The sequence below is a fragment of the Notolepis coatsorum genome (genome assembly GCF_963971535.1).
Source record: "Notolepis coatsorum genome assembly, chromosome: 14".
NCBI classification, from domain to species: Eukaryota; Metazoa; Chordata; class Actinopteri; order Aulopiformes; family Paralepididae; genus Notolepis; species Notolepis coatsorum.
In genome coordinates this window covers 63592845-63614204 of record NC_140178.1, presented here as the reverse complement: position 1 = coordinate 63614204, position 21360 = coordinate 63592845, and positions in this window count along the sequence as shown.

The window sequence follows — 21360 nt, the reverse complement described above, 5'->3', positions numbered from 1 at the left end:
ATTTATTTTAACTGCTACTCTTCATCATTGGAAATGCGGGCAACCTCAATGATTTTAAATAAATATGATGATAGTATAATATAATGTGATATAATAGAATAGAATAACACCTTCCTGGTGAACAAGATGTTTATTATAAGAGAAGAAGAAGCTATCTTCTTGATGTAAGAGAAGAAGAACATGTTTATAACAAGATAATAAGAACATGTTTATAACAAGAGAAGAAGAAGAATTACCTTCTTGATGTCTCTGTTGGGGGTGGAGGGATGGCTGGCTGGACTGCTGAGACCAACTGACTCTGGAAACACAGACACATAAAAACATAGTCTCTCTCTCTCTCTCTCTCTCTCTCTCTCTCTCTCTCTCTCTCTCTCTCTCTCTCTCTCTCTCTGTCTCTGTCTCTGTCTCTGTCTCTGTCTCTCTCTGTCTCTGTCCCTCTCTGTCCATCGGTCAGTAGTTAGTATACTACTAACCTGTAACCTTGGCTGCTCTGGCTCCTCCTGCTGGTCCGGAGGCCTTTGAACCACACACACACACACACAAGTTGAAGGCTGATCAGATTAGTTCCCCAGGAGAATAACTATCCCTTATAAATAGATCATGAACAAACTATTAGTAAACTACTTATTAAAGTATTGACAAATAATATTTGTTAATAGTTGATTAATAACTTTCAATAGTAAGTAAAGTAAACCCTCTCTGCTGCCAACTCCTCCTACTATTTTAACACCATCAGTACTCGAAAAGACACCAGAGCCCTGTTCTCTAGTCAGCCAGATTCGGCACAAAAAAGGGACTAAACATGTTTCGCAATTATGCCACATCAATGTGGAACGCCCTACCCACCCACAGCCGTAAAAAAAAAATTTGAATCCCTACCCACCTTCAAAACCGCTCTCAAAGAGCACCTACGGGAGGCCGCAACTCGAAACTGGCTGCCGTAAATGTCCAATTCCCAGATCGCGCCTCATCATTTGCGATGATGTGTAATTAAAGCAGCATATAGACCATCTTATTAGCTGTTGTCGTTTATATTATTATCTATTTCAGTGCATTTTAATGACGGTCCGAGAGACCGTTGTGGCGGCTGAAGGGGGTGCTAAAGTTATTCTAAAGGAGGTTACCTTGGAACCTGGAGTCTCCTTCACTGACAGACCTCGTGGTTTAGCTAGAGAGGAGGAGGAGGAGAGGAGGAGGAGGAGAGGAGAGGACAGATGAAAGAATAGGAAATAAGAAGAGGAGAAGAAATGAGAGTTAAAAGAGGAAAGGAGAAGAGAGTCAGCCTCACTGACTTACTGGCTGACTGGCTGACTGGTTTACTATCTGACTGACTGACTTGTTGACCTCCAGTCTAAATATTGTCATAATTTGGATTGGAAAGGCTGGTACTGTCAGCCAATCAGGGTTAAATATTGTGACTTTTTACTTTTCTTCTTCTTCTTCTTATTTTATTTAACCAGATAAGTTAATTGAGAACCAGTTCTCATTTACAATAACGACCTGAACCACATGGTGAGAACATTACAAAATAATACAAGAAATACAGTACAGTGCAGCAAGGTGCAGCGCAAGCAGATCAATAAAAGCAGAGCGAACAGTAGCAGGGCAGACACACATGAACCAAACAATGACAGACTAACGGGTAGAGAAGGACCAAACAATGACAGACTAACAGGTAGAGAAGGACAGACAAACAGGCAGAGAGGAACCAAACAATGACAGACTAACAGGTAGCAGGACAGACACAAACAGACAGAGAGGAACCAAACAATGACAGACTAACAGGTAGCAGGGCAGACACACATGAACCAAACAATGACAGACTACCAACTAAGTAGCAGGACAGACACACATGAACCAAACAATGACAGACTAACAGGTACATAAATAATTTAAAATACCTTTTAAAAAAGATGTACAAAGGTTGGGCAGTTTGAGTAATTTTTGCAACTTCCATTCAGTATTATTCTAGAATATTTTATAAACTAAAGTACATTCATTCTTTAATATTATTTTAGAATATCTTATTAACTAAAGTACATGTATTATTTTATATTGTTTTTGAATTTTTGATGAACTAAAGTACATTTGTTCTTTAATATGATTCTAGAATATCTTATAAACCTAAGTACATTTATTGTTTAAAATTATTATAGCAATATATTAGAAACTAAAGTACATCTATTCTTTAATATTATCTTAGAATATCTTATAGACTAAAGTAAATGTATTCTTTAATATTATTATAGGAATACCTTATGAACTAAAGTAAATTTATTCTTTAATATGATTCTAGAATATCTTGTAAACTAAAGTACATTTATTCTTTAATATTATCTTAGAATATCTTATAAGCTAAAGTACATTTTTAGTTTAATATGATTCTAGAATATCTTATAAACCAAAGTACATGTATTCTTTAATATTATCTTAGAATATCTTACCGTATAAACTAAAATACATTTAGTTCAAAATCTGTACAAGCAAACGCATTGAAAATGACAGGATTGTACAGTGGGGAGGGGGGGTAGGAGTGAGAGAGACAGAGAGAGAGAAAGAGGCAGGGAGGGTGTGAGGGAGGGAAGTAAGAGGTGAAGCAATGGAACGGAACACAGACCTTTAGCGTGGGGAGAGGGAGTGCTCGTTTTCCTGGGAGGGGCAGCCTCTTTGGCACTAGGAGCGCTCGTTTTCCTGGGAGGGGCAGCCTCTTTGGCACTAGGAGCACTCGTTTTCCTGGGAGGGGCAGCCTCTTTAGATGTATTACTGCTTGCTTTTTTCATTGGGGCAGTGTCTTTGGGACCAGGAGCACTTGATTTTTTAGCCAGACCCGCCTCTTTGGTACCAGGAGTGCTTGTTTTCCTGGCGGGGGCAGCCTGTTTGGGAGGTGCTGTCTGGGGCGTACCAGCAGAGGTCTTGTTGGCAGGAGCTGCAGCAGAAACCAAGCCTGTTTTCTCTTTCCTGACCAAGCCATTAGTTAACAGATCTTTGGAGAGAGGAGCACTTGTTCCACTAGCTGGAGTATCCAGAGGTTTAGAGGCTGGATCAGGGGACGCTAGGTCTGTAGGAGCACTTGTTTCACTAGCTGGAGTATCCAGGGGTTTAGAGGCTGGAGCAGGGGACTCTCGGTCTATCGGAGCACTTGTTTCACTATCTGGAGTATCCAGGGGTTTAGAGGCTGGAGCAGGGGACTCTCGGTCTGTAGGAGTGCTTGTTTCACTAGCTGGAGTATCCAGAGGTTTAGAGGCTGGATCAGGGGACGCTAGGTCTGTAGGAGCACTTGTTTCACTAGCTGGAGTATCCAGGGGTTTAGAGGCTGGAGCAGGGGACTCTCGGTCTATCGGAGCACTTGTTTCACTATCTGGAGTATCCAGGGGTTTAGAGGCTGGAGCAGGGGACTCTCGGTCTGTAGGAGTGCTTGTTTCACTAGCTGGAGTATCCAGAGGTTTAGAGGCTGGATCAGGGGACTCTCTGTCTATCGGAGCACTTGTTTCACTAGCTGGAGTATCCAGGGGTTTAGAGGCTGGAGCAGGGGACTCTCGGTCTATCGGAGCACTTGTTTCACTATCTGGAGTATCCAGGGGTTTAGAGGCTGGATCAGGGGACTCTCGGTCTATCGGAGCACTAATTTCACTATCTGGAGTATCCAGGGGTTTAGCAAGGGGCTCAAAGTAAGAAGGAGCGTTTGTTTCGCTAGCTGGAGTTTCGAGGGGTTTAGCAAGGGGCTCAAAGTAAGAAGTCGCGTTTGTTTCGCTAGCTGGAGTATCCAGGGGTATAGCAGGGGGCTCAAAGTAAGAAGGAGCACTTGTTTCGCTAGCTGGGGTGTCCAAGGGTTTAGAGGCTGGAGCAGGAGGCTCTAGCTCTGTAGGAGCACTTGGTTCGCTAGCCCAGGTCTCTTGTTTGTGTTCTGCAGCCTCCTCTTTTTCAGCTGATATCAGACCTCCTTCTGACCTCCTCTGCCCATCCCCCTTCTCCTCCTCCTCCCTCTCCTCCCCCTGGGGGAGTGTTACTGTGGGTGGGGAGGTGCTGGGGGAGCAGGGAGTTCCAGGGTCGACTCGTAGGGAGTCAGGACTCCCCCTGCTCTCTTCTCTCTGTCCTCTGTCTTCTGCTGGCTCCTCAGACACCTCCTCATCCTGGAGAGCACCTTCATCACTCCCTCCTCTTCCTGCCCTCAGCTCCTCCTCCTCCTCAGAGCTGGCTTCCTCTTCTCTCTCCTCCTTCCTCTCCTCTCTTGGCTTCTGCTCCTCTCTCTCCGCTCCTGTCTGCCTCTTCATCACATCCTCATCCTGTTCATCTCGCCTGCCATTCAGGAAGCTTCTCTTCATCAGAGGAGGAGCTGAGGGGCTCACTGACACTCCTTCCTCTCCAACCTCCTCCTCACCTCCTCCTTTAACACTAAACCGCTCACCCCCTGACACATCCTCACTGCAGCTCAATGGTGCAGTGTCTGGTAGGACAGGAGAGGAGAAGAGAGGGGAGAGGAGAAGAGAGAGGATAAGAGAGGAGAGGACAGGGGAGAGGATAGGAGAGAGGAGATAAGAGAGGAGAGAATAGGAAAAGAGAGGGGAGAGGAGAGAGGATAGAAGAGGAGAGGAGAGACAAGAGATGAGACGAGAGGAGATGGGAAGAGAGGAGAGGAAATAGGAGGAGAGGAAAGGAGAGGAGTGGAGATAGGAGGAGAGGAGAGAGTATGGAAAGACAAACGCAGTTGGACTGAAAATGTATTCAGCACTCAGAACACAGAACACAGAACAACAAAAGCAATAAACAAGGGGAGAGAATAGAGGAGAGGAGAGGAGAGGAGAGGAGAGGAGAGGTGGCAATTAAACATGGATCTGAGGAGCAGGAAGCAACACAATGTCAAAAACAATGATTGGCTGAAACGTGATGTGCAAGACCAACAACCAATCACATTCACTTATTTTCACTTATATCCCTTTAACTCAATCAGCGCCAGACCCGAGGATCGTCTGGTTATCTCGCCCAACCGTTCAGCGCCAGACCCGAGTATAGTCGGGTTTTCATCGTTATTTCTTTTATTCGATATTTCTATTCATTACAGGCACACGGACATCAGGGTTAACATGGGGGGGCACCTCATGGTACCAAAGCACCTCAAAGGCGCTAAAAACAAAATTACAAACATCACAAAACAAACTGGTCAGACTACTGCTTGACCTCACTCCTAGAACCCACCTCACCCCTGCCCACTTTGACAACCTAGGATGGCTTAGAGTAGACGACAGAGTACAGCAACTTGCAATGGGCCTGGTCTACAAGATACACTACACCACTAAGGTACACGTATACGTACCGAACCGTTTCATTGTGTACCGTACCGTACGGCTGTGTAGTGTACCGAACGAATACAATGGTATGTTAACCACTAACGACTGCCCACCGGGGGCTGTTTTTTTCACAATCTAATATAATTATTATAATTTGTTCTTTTCTTTACAAGTCGATTATTAATTTCAATATAGAATATTCGTTGACAGCCCTACAAGTACAATTAGTTACTGCACACTACACCACCCCTGAGTGGAACATGGAAAGCCAAACTTTCCCCCACTGTACCGAAAACCTGTACCGGACCGTGACTTCAAAATCGAGGTATGTACTGAACCGTGATTTGTGTGTACCGTTACACCCCTATAAGGTAGAATAGAATAGACTTTTAATTGTCATTGCACAGTATACAACGAAATTTCAGGGGAGCTCCCACAGACCGTAGTACATAATACATACATGAACACATAACACATAACACTGTACATAACAGAATATTTTAAATAATAAAGTGCATAATGGGTGGTAATCAGAGATTATCAAGTGCAGTGGTAAGTGCATGGTGCACGTGAGGGGACAGTCAATGAGTGTTTAACAGTCTAACTGCTTGGGGGAAAAAGCTGTTCTTAAATCGTGTACTCTTAGCATGTATTGACCGGTATCTCCTCCCTGAGGGAAGGAGCTGAAAGAGGTGATGTGCTGGGTGCGACTGGTCCTTGATGATACATTTGGAGCGGTGGAGGCAGCGGGAGGTGAAGACGGAGGTGATGTTTGGTAGAGGAGTCCCGATGATCCTGCCTGCCGCCTTCACCACCCTCTGTAGAGCCTCTTGCTCTGCCTTTGTGCAGCTGGAGAACCACACAGACACACCCATGTACATGTCAAAATACTTCCCAAAGGTCGGTGAATACCACGACCACAACACCAGAGGGAGATCCACAAATCATGTTAAACCCAGATTTGGCTCAAACAAGGGACTAAACATGTTTCGCAATTATGCCACATCAATGTGGAACGCCCTACAGCTGTAAAGGAATGTGAATCACTACCCACTTTCAAAACCACTCTCAAAGAGCACCTACGGGAGACTGCAATTCGAAACTGGCCCCTGTAAATGTCCAAACCCAACCCCCTCCAATGTACAGTTTCCCCCACCCCACCCATTCTGCAATGTGTTAATAAGATTTTCAATCAATCAATCAATCAAATCATCCTGAGAATCGCCAAAGTGCAATACCAGGTGGCAGTATCGAGCACCCATTGAAACCTTATATCTTGGCCTGTGTTACGTTCAAATGTCTCCGGGTGCAGTTTTTTTTGTCAAGCGAGTCGAGCGGTTATCCCGATCGCATTGAGAAGCGTCAAATGCCCCGATGCATCTGTTGTGGTGGATTATGTTGGCGACACGATGGACACCAATACTGGGACTCGCAATCACATAATCATTTATTCTTTTTCACATATTGAATGATACATAGTTGATGTCAAATGGGCCATAGTATTGTATCCATATAGCTATAATATAGAATATAGATATAGCCCTGCAAACACTGCCACTTATTCCTATCTCTTAGAGCGCTGGCGTGGTAGGAACAAACGATGCTCAAGTCCGTGGCGTCCAAAGAGTTAATGGCAGCAGACAGTATTGTTGTCTGAGTAGCATAGAGAGTTGAGACCTGTCTTAAAGCCCCAGTATGTGATATGTGGGGTAACTTTAAAAAAGTGAATATCAGGAAGGCAGCAGGTCCGGACGGCATCCCCGGCCGCGTCCTAAAAGTCTGTGCCGACCAACTGGCCCCAGTATTCACTGACATATTTAACCTGTCCTTAGAACAGGCTGTCATCCCCACCTGCCTGAAGAAGTCCACTATTATCCCTGTACCCAAAAAATCCAAGCCTGCTTGCCTCAACGACTACCGCCCTGTAGCTCTCACCTCCATAACCATGAAGTGCTTTGAGAAGCTAGTAAAGGGCTACATCTGCTCCTCCCTCCCCATCAACATGGACCCCCTGCAATTTGCATACCGCCCCAACAGGTCCACGGAGGACGCCATATCCCATGTGCTGCACACAGCAGCATCACACCTGGACAAGAGGCAGGGGAACTATGTGAGAATGCTATTCATCGACTACAGCTCGGCATTCAATACCATAGTCCCCTCCATACTCATAGCCAAGCTCAGGGACCTGGGCTTGGGCTATGACCTCTGCCAGTGGGTCTTGGACTTCCTGACTGGCAGACCCCAGGTGGTGAGAGCAGGCAACTGCACCTCCTCATCCATCACCCTCAACATAGGGGCCCCCCAGGGCTGTGTTCTGAGTCCCCTCCTCTACTCCCTGTACACACACGACTGTGTGGCTCAGCGGAGTAGCAATACAATCGTCAAATTTGCTGACGACACAGTGGTGGTGGGCCTGATCTCTGCCAACGACGAGAGGGCCTACCTGGAAGAGGTCAAGGTCCTGGCGGGATGGTGCCAGGAAAACAGCCTCTCCCTGAACGTCAGCAAAACAAAGGAGATGATTGTGGACTTCAGGAGGTCGGGGGTCAAGGACTACAGCCCCCTCAGCATCGACGGGGCACCGGTTGAGAGAGTCAACAGCTTCAAGTACCTCGGAGCCTACATATCCGAGGACTTGACATGGACCACACACATTAACAGTGTGGTGAAGAAGGCACGACAACGCCTCTACTTCCTCAGGCGCCTAAGGAAGTTCCAAGTCAGCCAGAAGATCCTTAAGAACTTCTACTCATGTACAATAGAGAGCATCTTGACCGGCAACATCACCTCCTGGTTTGGGAATAGCACTGCAAAAGACCAAAGCAGACTACAAAGAGTGACACGTTCAGCCGAACGCACAATTGGAGGGGGGCTCCCCACCCTCCAGAACATTTACTACAAGCGTTGCAAGGGGAAGGCTAAGAGAATTATTAAGGACTCGAGCCACCCGAACAACTGCCTCTTTGAACTGCTGCCGTCAGGCAAGCGATACAGGAGTCTCAAGGCGAGCACAGAAAGACTCAGAAGTAGCTTCTATCCCCAGGCCATCAGGCTGCTAAACGAACAATGAATGAACACTACACAACAACAACCACCAAACACACATAGCACACACATCCACACGCACACACTCACTTTAAACAAACACACTGTAGCACCCACTACACACACTTTATAGCACACACCCACTTTAAACAAACACACTGTAGCACCCACTCCCCACACTTTATATTTATGGATGAAGGATTGCACTACAACTCGTACACCTTACTGTAAATTGTACCTAAAATTGTACCTCATCCCATTTCTGCTTTGCACTAGATAGTACTGTACATTAGTACACTGCATAGTATTGTGTATTGTATATTATATGGTAACTCAGAACATTGTACATATGTCTATACCGAACAACTGTGACCTCATTTTCTTCTTCTAAATTCATGCTATATTATGTTATTATGTTATTTGATACTATCTTGTCTAGCACAGTCTCTGGAGCGTAACAGTAAGAAGCATTTTGTATGAAAGTATTCTGTACTTCTGTATGACAACTATTAAAGAACTTGAACTTGAACTTGAACTAACAGCTTTGGTATTGTTACATTGCGTTTTCTTCCTGACAGTGAAAGAACAGCATCTCCTCTCTTCACTGCTGTGTGTGTGTGTGTGTGTGTGTGTGTGTGTGTGTGTGTGTGTGTGTGTGTGTGTGTGTGTGTGTGTGTGTGTGTGTGTGTGTGTGTGTGTGTGTGTGTGTGTGTGTGTGTGTGTGTGTGTGTGTGTGTGTGTGTGTGTGTGTGTGTGTGTGTGTGTGTGTGTGTGTGTGTGTGTGTGTGTGTGTGTGTGTGTGTGTGTGCGCGCGCGCGTGTGCTTACCTATGGCTGCCATTTCTGGTCCTGAAGGAGATAAAAACAGGGTTAGCTTTATCATCAACATCTAAATAAATAGGAAGTAGAATACTTACAGTACAACAATACATGTTACATAAATATTTAATACATGTTAAATACGTACTTATGGGTCACAGAAAGGAGTCTTTTTGTTGATGAATTTGTTCTGTAATGTAACAATATCTTTGTTGGCAGACGGACTCCTTTAGACAGTCTCGCGTTAACACATTGGGGACGAACAACGGATATCTCCGTGTTTCAATTCCACCCGTTGTGGACAGCAGCACGGATATATCCGTGGCAAGTTGTTATTGCTTTTATTCCATTTTAACACTTTGGGTGCCGGGAAACGCCTAAACACGTCATTCCCGGCCATGCTCAAGTTGCCGAAGACGCTTTACAGCGTCTTTGATATCAATATTTCAAAAATCTGGGACCGGATTCATATTTCCCCTCCGCTGGCCTGAGATCCACCAGGAGGACCCACTGAGCTCTCTGGCGGTTCAGGAGCGCCATCTGGTGGCCGATCGGCGCAATCGCTTAACAGGAAGTGCCGTAGAGGTTGTGCTGGTCGCCCGTATTACTTCCGGGCACTCGCTATAGGTCCCGAGGCTCGATCTCGACACACTACATAGCGATCGATTGCCAATAACTCGATAAACAACATGATTTGGACGTATATACCATTATACAAGCTGGAAATGGACCGGGTAAATCTACATCCCATAATGATAAAATTTCTACTCTACGATGATCGCCCAACGGCGCGCGGAGACTGGGGTGAGTTTTAGCGTGTAAAATTACCGTCTTCGATACTAACTGCTATGATCAACATTTGACCCACATTAGATGATTGGTATAACGCTGCCCACGGAATTATAAACGCCCCCTAGCCCATTCGGTCAACATCAGATGATGTGTAGTAACTTCTAGAAGTACGTCTAGTTGGAATTTTTTATATCGCGCTGATTGCCATAAAACTGTATTGCATCATCAATATAATGCATTTGGGGCTATAGATCACGTTCTGGAGAAAGCTGCAGAAAGAGATGAAAACATACTTATACATTAGACCATACTTTACTATGAATATGTGAATGAAAAAGTTTAACGTTGCTACACAATGAACAATACATATAGGACTTTGAATGGGCCCTAATAATGGCAATGTAGCAATAGAATTTAAAAAGTTATAGCCCTGCAAAGAAGGGGACTTTCTCTATAGACAAATAGAGCCGGCAACCTACGGTTGATAATGAATTTAACCCATGGCAGCCAAAGTGTTAATAACCTATTCAAGGTCGCCGAGCGGCACTGCAGATTTACCCTACTCTTTGAACGACGTCCCCCGCCCCCCCCTTTCATGCATACATGCGTGAGGATCGTGCCGATCATATGCAGTTTGAGTTTTAACTGGAGCGTATCTATAACCGCAATGCCATTGGATTTAACGTTATTAGCTATTAGCCCTTTTTCTCGGCTTCCAGGAAATATACTAGACCAAATCCGGTATAACGCTTATATTCACGGCGCTATGAAATGAGAACGTATTGATGAATTTCTTTTTTCTTTAAGCCATTTTGAAGGGACGGTTTATGGTCTCAATTCACAATGAGAATGGACAGATAGCAATACTATAAAGTATAGATTTAGCTGTACAAACAGCCCCACGTCTGTTTACATCTCCTGGTCCTCTTGAGAATAATTAGACTCATCCCAGTGGCCGCGATTGTGTTAATACTGTTAGCGTTATTTGAATGAATGAATTAATGAATGAATGAAAACGTTTATTTTTGAACATGTAATTCTCCATATTCCTCCAAACAAATCACGGTATCTAGCTCCGTCAAACCAAACAAACATAACAACAAATCTTTTTTTATTTATTAAAAAACATTAAAAAAATAAAGGAATTATAAACAAAAGGTCAAGAGCAATGTGTTTGGTTAGCAGACATGTCCAAAAAGGGAGTAGAGGGAAGCTAAGCTTATTGATCCCTACCCCCTTACATTTATATTTGTTCTTCCTTTAATTTGACTAGATATAACATAATTTAGTATATTACAATATAGAATATACTTTTACTTATAATACGAAAAAATAAATTGATTCACTTGACAGCAGTGAATATAGTACAGCACTACATAACACAATATAACATAACTTTGTTTATCCTCATTACTCATTTCTGTATTTCTCTAATGTGTATTTTTTTAGCTGCTTTTTAAATTGTGCCATATGTTTACTCAGTTTGATGTATTCAGGTAAATTATTCCACAACTTCACTCCACACACCGATATGCACATGCTTTTCAGCGTAGTGTGTACCATTGGTTGTTTAAGATTCCCTCTCCCTCTTAAGTTATATTCTCCTTCCCTGTCTCTGAACCATTTTTGAATGTTGCCTGGGATTAGTTTGTATCTGGCTTTGTATACAATGAGGGCATTTTTTAAATCCACTAGGTCCATAAATTTCAATGCGTGTAGCTTTATAAATAAGTTATTGGTGTGTTCATAATATCCTACATTGTTGATTATTCTTATTGCTTTTTTTTGCATGGTGCATATTGGCTGTAGAGTGCTTTTGTAGGTATTACCCCACACCTCCGCACAGTAGCTCATATATGGTAGGAAGAGTGTACAGTACAGGTCATTGCTAGTAATGATTCAGTAATATATTTAGGATGCACCTTGGACGAATGTCTCACAGGGGAGGCTATGGCCTTGAAAGCCCTGGCTAGGATAAGCCAAAGGACCAAATTCCTAGCACGTAAGTCGGATATGTTGGATAGAAAAACACTTAGGATGTTGTCAGGTGCCCTGATAGAGTCATTTTGACTATGCTGCCTCCTTCTGGTACAGTAGTGCACCCCAGAAAATAAAAAATAAATCAGACTGCCCAAAACAAATTGATTAGAGTAGTGTTAAAGCTTCCTACCTGCACTCACCTGGATGTAGCCATATTTTATCAACTTAATTGGCTCCCAGTGGAAAAACGGGTTATTCAAATCAAGTTGGGCCTTACCCATAAAATAATGTATAATAGGGTCCCCTCATATCTCTCAAATTATTTGATGTGCTTTAGGGACACCCACTCCTATGCAACGAGGGGCAGTTTAACTGATATCAAACTGTGCATTTTTAGTAGCTCAATGGGGAAAAATACCTTTCGGTACTGTTACGAAGGATCAGATTAAACCGAAAATATATATTTATTACTTGAGATATATTGTATAATATTTGTATATCGTCTGATATCCCTTGTGTATTCTTTGTACATATACACGGAATATCCCTTTACCTAGTACAGACCATAATATTTCGTTCTCCTATTGGACAGCGGTCCACTAGGCGCCACGGCCATACCCCCAATGTCTAGTTCAAAGTCACCGCCAAAGACATGCCTGGACATGACCGGCTCTGCGCAAGAATACGAGACAGAAATAAGGCTGGTACTAGATTGTTCACCTAACGTATAAATACGGCGCAGGTGAATACAGAAGTACTGTTACCCAATAAGTTGAAGCCTCACACCACGATACAACGTGCTGTGAAGTGGGCCCGTTTTGCCCCGAAATAGAGCCTTGAGACCGCGTGCGAATTGATAGCTGAAGTATCAGAGTTTAACGCTGTACCGTCGAGTTCGACCTATTCTATTATTTCAGTAATAGTCTATTTATGTATAGTGTATCGTGCGGCTACCGTTCTACAGTGACCAGCATTACCAACGCTTCCTCGTACCAGCTAGTGTGCTTATCCAGGCTGGGCGGCTTAACCTGGTGCCGTCATCCGAGGAGCCCTAGACGAGGACCGTGTGGATATGTACACTGGATAACCTACCCGACGACTACAGAGCCCTTTTCGGCTGGATTATATTTGCTTTGGTCCTGTAGCTGATGGAGCGGAGAATCGTCTACACCCACAATTGTGTGGGATTTACCCTGTGAGGAGCAATGTCGAGGCCGCCTCTAGGACGCCTGAGGCTGGCTAGCTTTCTTCCATGCGGAGCTGCATGCCGGGGAATAGCTGTTGTTCGTCTGCGGATCAAGAGATTATTGCACTGTCTCCTGTACCTGGAGTCTCCTTATTCTTCGTTGACCCAGACTTTCGTTACCGACAAATCCTCTCCCCTGCTGGCCTACAACCGGAGGGACCCTACTAGTATCTCCCGCTGCCCTACTAGTGTACCATAGATATAATTCCTAAGATACAGGTGGTATTCATTATCTCCTGCGTAATATTCTAATGGACTTACGCTCTTGACCTATTCACGCACATTCTTCGCCTTACAAGTGCGACTCTAAGTAAAGTAATGTAATATAATATTATTGCTGCTAATAAATATTCTTCTAAACGAGTACTTGTGTGAAACCGTGTTATTGTGGATGTGTTCATCTCATATACCTGTGTACTGTATGGCCAGTAGTAATGTACATAAGACAGTAGTGGTTTAATGATACCATACTTATTCAATACAGTCAGGGAATTGTACCCCTCAGTTACAATTGGTCCTTCGAGCCGGAGGGTAACTAGCGTAATATTAATATAATATTAATATTGACATGGCCAATGATGAACACTCCACAAACGGTTCTCCTAAACTAGATCGCCCGCAGCGCAGACGGCAGCCACCTCATTACCTAGAGGACTACGCTGCCAGTCTACTACCTAGCTTTCTACAGACGTTAAACGCGGAAAAAGCGGATAGTAAAAGTATGTCAAACCCTACCGACCAGGCGACCCCGCCAGTAGAGACCCTAGTGGGTTCTAACGTAACTGACCAAGCTCACGGGGGGGACCAGGAGGGACCTGACATGACTTTACCCCCCGCCAACGTCGACGAGGCAGTCCCCGGAGAGCTCCAGGATAAAGAAAGCCCTCCAGGGACGGAGCCCGACCCACCACCAGAAGAGACGCGCACCCAGGAGATAGACCTCCCCGGAGCGCGACAAGAGAACGGATCTCCAACGAGCACTGCCAGAAGCCGATCACCTCCATCAGTGTCTTCCCCCAGCGAGGCGGACAAGATGCTGGCGCAGGCCTTTATCGCCACCCTGGCAGCCTCCACTGAACGCGATCGACTCCAAGCACAGACGCTTAGCGAGCGCGAACATTCTTCCATGGAACGAGAATGCTTCCACGCGCAACTCCAAGCGCAAGCCCTTAGTGAACGCGAACACTCTGCGACCCAGCGAGGGCGCTTCCAGGCGCAGCAAAGGAGTGACGACGACCGCATACGCCTGGAGACCAGACGCCTCCAGACGGAAGAGAATATGGAAAGAGACCGCGCCGATGCACAGCGCGGAGCCGCCAATGCACAGCGCGACGCAGCCCAAGCCCAGCGCGAAGCAGAGCGCGACCTCGCTCACATCAAGCGCGAAGCCGAGCGCGACCGATTACAAGCGCAGATAATGGAGCAACTGATTGCCAGGGTAACCCCCCCTCCCTCCGCACGGGGCTCCAGGGCCTCGTCAAGACAAGGGTCTAGGGCACCCTCCCCTACCCGATCAAGCGACCCTGAGCCCGGCCAACCGAGAGAGCCTATACCCCTCTCCGAACCCCCTCCCCGACCGGTCCATGCGAGACCCAGCAACAGGGAAGAACCGGCCTACGCCGCTGAGAGACTAAATAGAAGATTACAGGATCTAGATGACCTGGCAGAGGAAGAAGAAGAGGGAGAGGAGGAAAGTCAAGCCCAACAGCAGCATCGTACTCCACAGGACCAGGAGGTCCAGTACAGCCCAGACTTTACCCCCGCGGCTCTGCGCTACAGACCCCCGACTCAATTCACGGGTGAGCTTGACGCACGACCAGCCCCGAGGAACAGCACCTGGGTACACGGGCCTTGGTACCCGACAGGTACCAGCCCACCACGACACGTAAGAGGAGACTCGCCTAGGAGGCCTCTCCCCCAACGCTCACCGATGTGCCAGCCATCCATGGCATCGTACCTTGGCACACCGACGTTCCCGGACTTCACACACGAGAACAGAGCACAGTACACAGAGCTACGAATGTGCTTAGAGACAATGATGTCCGATGTACCAGATGAACCGTACAAGTATGCTATCCTACTCAAGCACCTGAAGGTGCCCAGAGCGCACAATATAGCGCTGGCATATTCCACCTCTACTACCCCATACACCGCGGCTCTAGCAGCCCTCGACCAACGTTATGGACGCATATGGGACTACGTAATACAAGAGATAAGGAATATTGACCGCCTACCCCCAGCCACAGACAATCGCTCACTAGATGACCTCTCTATCAAGGTACAATCCCTGGTAGGGATGCTGGGGGCACAGAAGGAAAAGGGTATGCACGAACTGTACGCAAACTCTAATGTTGAGAGAATATTAGAGAAGCTTCCGCCCGCCCGACAAGAGCGCTTCAGGCGGCAAAGAGACCACCGTGATCCTAACGGTCCCGAGCCATCCCTCCTAGACCTAGCCGACTTCCTGGCGAGAGAAGTCAACAGCCTACGATTGGATACGTTCGTGCGGAGCGCACCAAGCTCCAGAGAGGGACCTAGGAGAGCAAACGATGGCCGCAGGCTGGTGACCGTTATGCACCAAGCCGAATCAGTACCGAGCAACAAGAACCACAGAACCCCCTCGATGAAAGAGAAGTGGAAGATTGTATGTCCGTACTGCGAAAAGGAACACTGGCTGTCACACTGTGACACGTTCAAGAAGATGACCGCCGACGAGGTGAGTCAATGGATAAAGTCCAACCGCCGCTGTTACCGATGTGCGCGCAGTCACATGGCAGCCGAGTGCCGCCTAAAGAAGAGGTGTAGTCGGTGTGACGGAGCCCACTTGGACGTTTTACATGACAGTAACAGAAGAAAGCCTGCACCCTCAAGCAGCACAAAGGCAAGTGTTATGTACATTGACCCCGCCAGCAGCGGGGGCGCCCGGGTGCTCTTGAAGGTGGTCCGCGTAACACTGAGTTACGAGGACAAGGTCATGGACACCTACGCCGTCCTTGACGACGGGTCAGAGAAGACCCTTCTCCTCGCGTCCGCTGCGGCCCAGCTGGGGCTGCGGGGGAGCGAAGAAACGATGACGATTCGGACTATAAGAAGAGACCTGAAGACGATCAAGGGCGAGAACGTCTCCTTCACTATCGCAGCAAGCGGGCAGCCAGAGAGACGGTATAGGATCACTAACGCTTTCACCAGCCAAGACATAGGCCTGTCGCAGTACACCTACCCCATCGCCAAGCTGATGGATAAATATGTGCACCTGCGTCAACTACCTATACCGCTCATAGACGGTGCCACCCCGACCCTGCTGATAGGATCCGACCATGCACACCTCATCGTCCCAATGGACCGGATCCACACTGGGCCCAGAGGCTGTCCAGCAGCAGTCGAGACCCGCCTAGGATGGACACTACAAGGCCCCCTCTCCAGGTCTCCCAACCGAACAGCAGCCACTCGCTGCCTCCACTCCAGAGTGACAGAAGAAGACACCACCCTCCTACAGCACGTCGAGAGGCTATGGACACTAGAGACAATGCCCTTTAAGAACAAAAAGAAACACATTCGTTCCAAGGAAGACATTTATGCTATAGCCCTCCTCGATCAGGGGACAAAGAGAGTCAAAGTCAACGGAGTGATGAGATACGCAGCTCCACTCCTGAGGCGAGAGGGTATGCCTACCTTCCACGCCCCAAAAGAAGCGACGGAGCGGTATCTATCGAACACAGAGCGGCGCCTAGCCAGAGACCCCGCTCAAGCTACTGTGTACCGCGCTGAGATTAACAAGCTAATCACAGCGGGACACATAAAGAAAATTGACATTAAAGAGGCCGATCAGACGACCGAATCATGGTACGTGCCGCACCACAAAGTCCACCACAACGGCAAGGATCGGATTGTGTTTAACTGCAGCTACCAGATCGGATCACAAAATCTGAATAAAGAGCTCTTGCCCGGCCCAACACTCGGCCCCTCTCTACTAGGCGTGTTGCTACGTTTCCGCCAGAACAAGGTGGCCATCAGCGGCGACATCAAAGGGATGTTCCTGCAGGTGCGACTAGTGGAAGAGGACAAGCCCCTGCTGCGGTTCTTATGGAGAGAGAGGATCGGGGATGAGCAACCATCCATCTATCAATGGGAAGTCCTCCCTTTCGGAACCACATGCAGCCCATGCTGTGCTACGTTTGCACTGCAAAAACACGTCGCAGAGGACCCAGCAGCTGATGAAGAGGTCCGACAAAGTGTAGGAAATAGTTTCTACGTGGACAACTGTCTGCAAAGCGTCTCGACGCCAGAAGAAGCCGAGGCCCTCCTACTCAAGCTCCGCGCCTCCCTGATCAAAGGCGGCTTTGATCTCCGGCAGTGGGCCAGCAGCGACCCTCAAGTATTGCGCAGCCTCTCCCCAGAGGACAAGGCAGCAAGCAGCGAGACCTGGATGGCGACCATCCCAGGAGAAGCCCAAGAAATGACATTAGGACTAGTCTGGCGCTTCAAAACAGACTCGCTCCATTATAAACACACACCCCTGACCAAGGAGCAGGGAAGGTCGACTTCACTACCGACCACAAGACGGAGTGTATACAGAACACTCGCCAGACAATATGACCCGTTGGGATGTATTCTACCTTACACCACCAGGGCAAAAATGATTGTGCGAGCGCTATGGGACAAGGACCAGGGCTGGGACGACCCCATACCCGAACACCTTGCCTCCACATGGAGAGAGTGGGAGACAGAACTCAGCTCGCTCCCAGGTGTCAACATACGCCGCAGCTACTTCCCACCCACAGTGAGGCCGGAGACGTGTCAGATAGACCTGCACGTCTTCAGCGACGCCTCCGAAGTAGCCTACGGTTCGGTGGCCTACCTGCGGGCCCGAGAGGAGGGAGGAGAAATACATACTGCCTTCATCCTGGCTCGCTCAAGAAGAGCCCCCCGCAAGCAACAATCTATCCCGCGTCTAGAGCTCTGCGCAGCCCTAGCAGGAGCGCAACTCGCCACGTTAATCCAACGTGAACTCACCATCCCGGTGCAAAGAACAATCCTGTGGTCAGACTCCATGACCGTACTCACATGGATCCAGTCCGATTCGTGTAGATACAAGGTCTTCGTGGGAGTCAGAATCACAGAGATCCAAGAGTTAACAGAAGCAGCATGCTGGAGGTATGTGGACACAAAACAGAACCCAGCTGACGTCATCACATGGGGAATGTCCCTGGATGACCTCACCCGTCACAATCTCTATAGTGACGGTCCCGAGTTCCTCAAGCTCCCGGAAGAAGAGTGGCCTACACCCACCCCACGGGAGGCGAGTGAAGAGGAGGCAGAGAAGAAGAAATCTATGTTCTGTGGGTTGACACACACACTCGTCCCCACAGATCCCAACATAGACGACTGCCCCACCCTTGAGAGTGCGCAGTTAAAGACATTCCTGTGGCACCACCCAGAGGTTCCGTCCACTACTGACATTACTGCAGCTAACTACGAAGAAGCAGAACTCCTTCTGCTACAGCGAGCCTAAAGAGACTCGTTCCCCGACGAGCTAGACTGTCTGCAGGGATCAAAGCCAGTCCCGTCAGACAGCAGACTGCTCCACTTGGCCCCTGAGAGCGACACCCATAATCTCATCAGAGTGGGTGGTCGTCTGAGGAGAGCCCCAGACTTACCGGATGACGTCAAGTACCCGATAGTCTTAAACAGCCGACACAAGGTCACAGAGCTCATCATAAAGAAATACGACGAGGACGTGCACCACGCCGGGGCAGAGAGAGTCTTCGCGGAGATCAGACGTCGTTATTGGATACTGCAAGAAAGAGAAGCAGTATGACGCTTCCAGCGGACTTGTCTAGACTGTCGCAAGTGGCGAGCACAGCCCAGTATACCCAGGATGGCTGACCTACCCCCCTGTCGCCTCCGACTCGGCGACAAGCCTTTTCACTCCACCGGTATGGACTGTTTCGGCCCGCTGTATGTAAAGAAAGGAAGAGGGACGGAGAAGCGGTGGGGTATTGTATTCAAATGCATGACCACCCGAGCGATACACATAGAACTCCTTCCAACCATGAGTACGGACTCATTCCTTATGGCCTTCCGGAGATTCACATCGCGGAAAGGAAAACCGTCTATATTATTGTCTGATCACAGGACAAACTTCAAAGGCGGAGAAAGAGAGCTGAGAGAGAGCTTCCAAGCTATGGGCCCAGAACTTAAGACCCACCTCGCTCCATCTCAGATTGATTTCCAGTTTAACCCCCCGAATGCACCTCACTTCGGTGGAACTTGGGAACGAGAAGTACGTTCAATAAAGACAGCCCTGTACGCCGTGCTTGGGGCCCAGACCGTGGCGGAAGAAGTCCTCACGACAGTCCTCACGGAGATCGAGGGAGTATTGAACTCAAAGCCCCTCGGTTACGTCTCAAGTGATGTAGCAGATGTCGACCCAGTCACCCCCAACACTCTCTTGATGGGGCGGCTGGACCCCGCGCTACCACAGACAGTGTACAGGCCTGAAGAAGCGAACGGCCGAAGAATGTGGAGGTACAGTCAAGTATTGGCTGACAAGTTTTGGAACAGTTTCCTCCTCCACTATCTACCGTCTCTACAGACCCGCCAGAAATGGGTGAAAGAAAGAGACAATTTGACGGAAGGTACAGTCGTCATGATTATCGACCAGTCACTACCCCGAGCTATGTGGCCGGCCGGCCGCGTAAGCAAAGTGATCACTGGTGCCGACGGAAAGGTCAGAGCGGCAGAAGTGCTTGCCCAAGGGCGGACATACACCCGGCCCGTGGCGAGGCTGATAGAGTTGCCAAGGCTCCCCGACTCTCTATGTGAGAATGCTGTTCATCGACTACAGCTCAGCATTCAATACCATAGTCCCCTCCAAACTCATAGCCAAGCTCAGGGACCTGGGCTTGAACTATGACCTCTGCCAGTGGGTCTTGGACTTCCTGACGGGCAGACTCCAGGTGGTAAGAGCCGGCAACTGCACCTCCTCATCCATCACGCTCAACATAGGGGCCCCCCAGGGCTGTGTTCTGAGCCCCCTCCTCTACTCCCTGTACACACATGACTGCGTAGCACAGCGGAACAACAACACCATCATCAAATTTGCTGATGACACAGTAGTGGTGGGCCTGATCTCTGCCAACGACGAAAGGGCCTACCTGGAAGAGGTAGAGAACCTGTCACAGTGGTGTCAGGAGAACTGCCTCTCCCTGAACGTCAGCAAAACAAAAGAGATGATTGTGGACTTCAGGAGGTCGGGGGTCAAGGACTACAGCCCCCTCAGCATCGACGGGGCACCGGTTGAGAGAGTGAACAGTTTCAAGTACCTCGGAGCCCACATATCCGAGGACTTGACATGGACCACACACATTGACAGTGTTGTGAAGAAGGCACGACAACGCCTCTACTTCCTCAGGCGCCTAAGGAAGTTCCAAGTCAGTCAGAAGATCCTTAGGAACTTCTACTCATGTACAATAGAGAGCATCCTGACCGGCAACATCACCTCCTGGTTTGGGAATAGCACTGCACAAGACCGTAGCAGACTACAAAGAGTGACACGTTCAGCCGAACGCACAATTGGAGGGGGGCTTCCCACCCTCCAGAACATTTACAACAAGCGGTGCAAGGGGAAGGCTAAGAGAATTATTAAGGACTCGAGCCACCCGAACAACTGCCTCTTTGAACTGCTGCGGTCAGGCAAGCGATACCGGAGTCTTAAGGCGAGCACAGAAAGACTCAGAAGAAGCTTCTATCCCCAGGCCATCAGGCTGCTAAACAAACAATAATCACTATGCAACAACCATCAAATGCACACAGCACACACACCCACACGCACACACTCACTCAAACAAACAACACACTGCAGTACCCACTCTCCACACTTTAGATCACACAAACACACTTACACTTTATATTTATTGATAAAGGATTTGCACTACAACTCGTACACCTACTGTGAATTGTACCTAAATTGCACCTTGTCCCATTTCTCCATTTCTGCCTTGCAGTATATAGTATTGTATATTAGTACACTGCACAGTATTGTATATTGTATGGTAACTACGTCTATTCTGCATCGAACATTGTACATATGTCTAAACTGAACACTGACCTCATTTTTTTTACTTCTAATTTTACTATGTTATTTTATTTCATACTTATCTTGTCTTGCACAGTCTCTGGAGCGCAACAG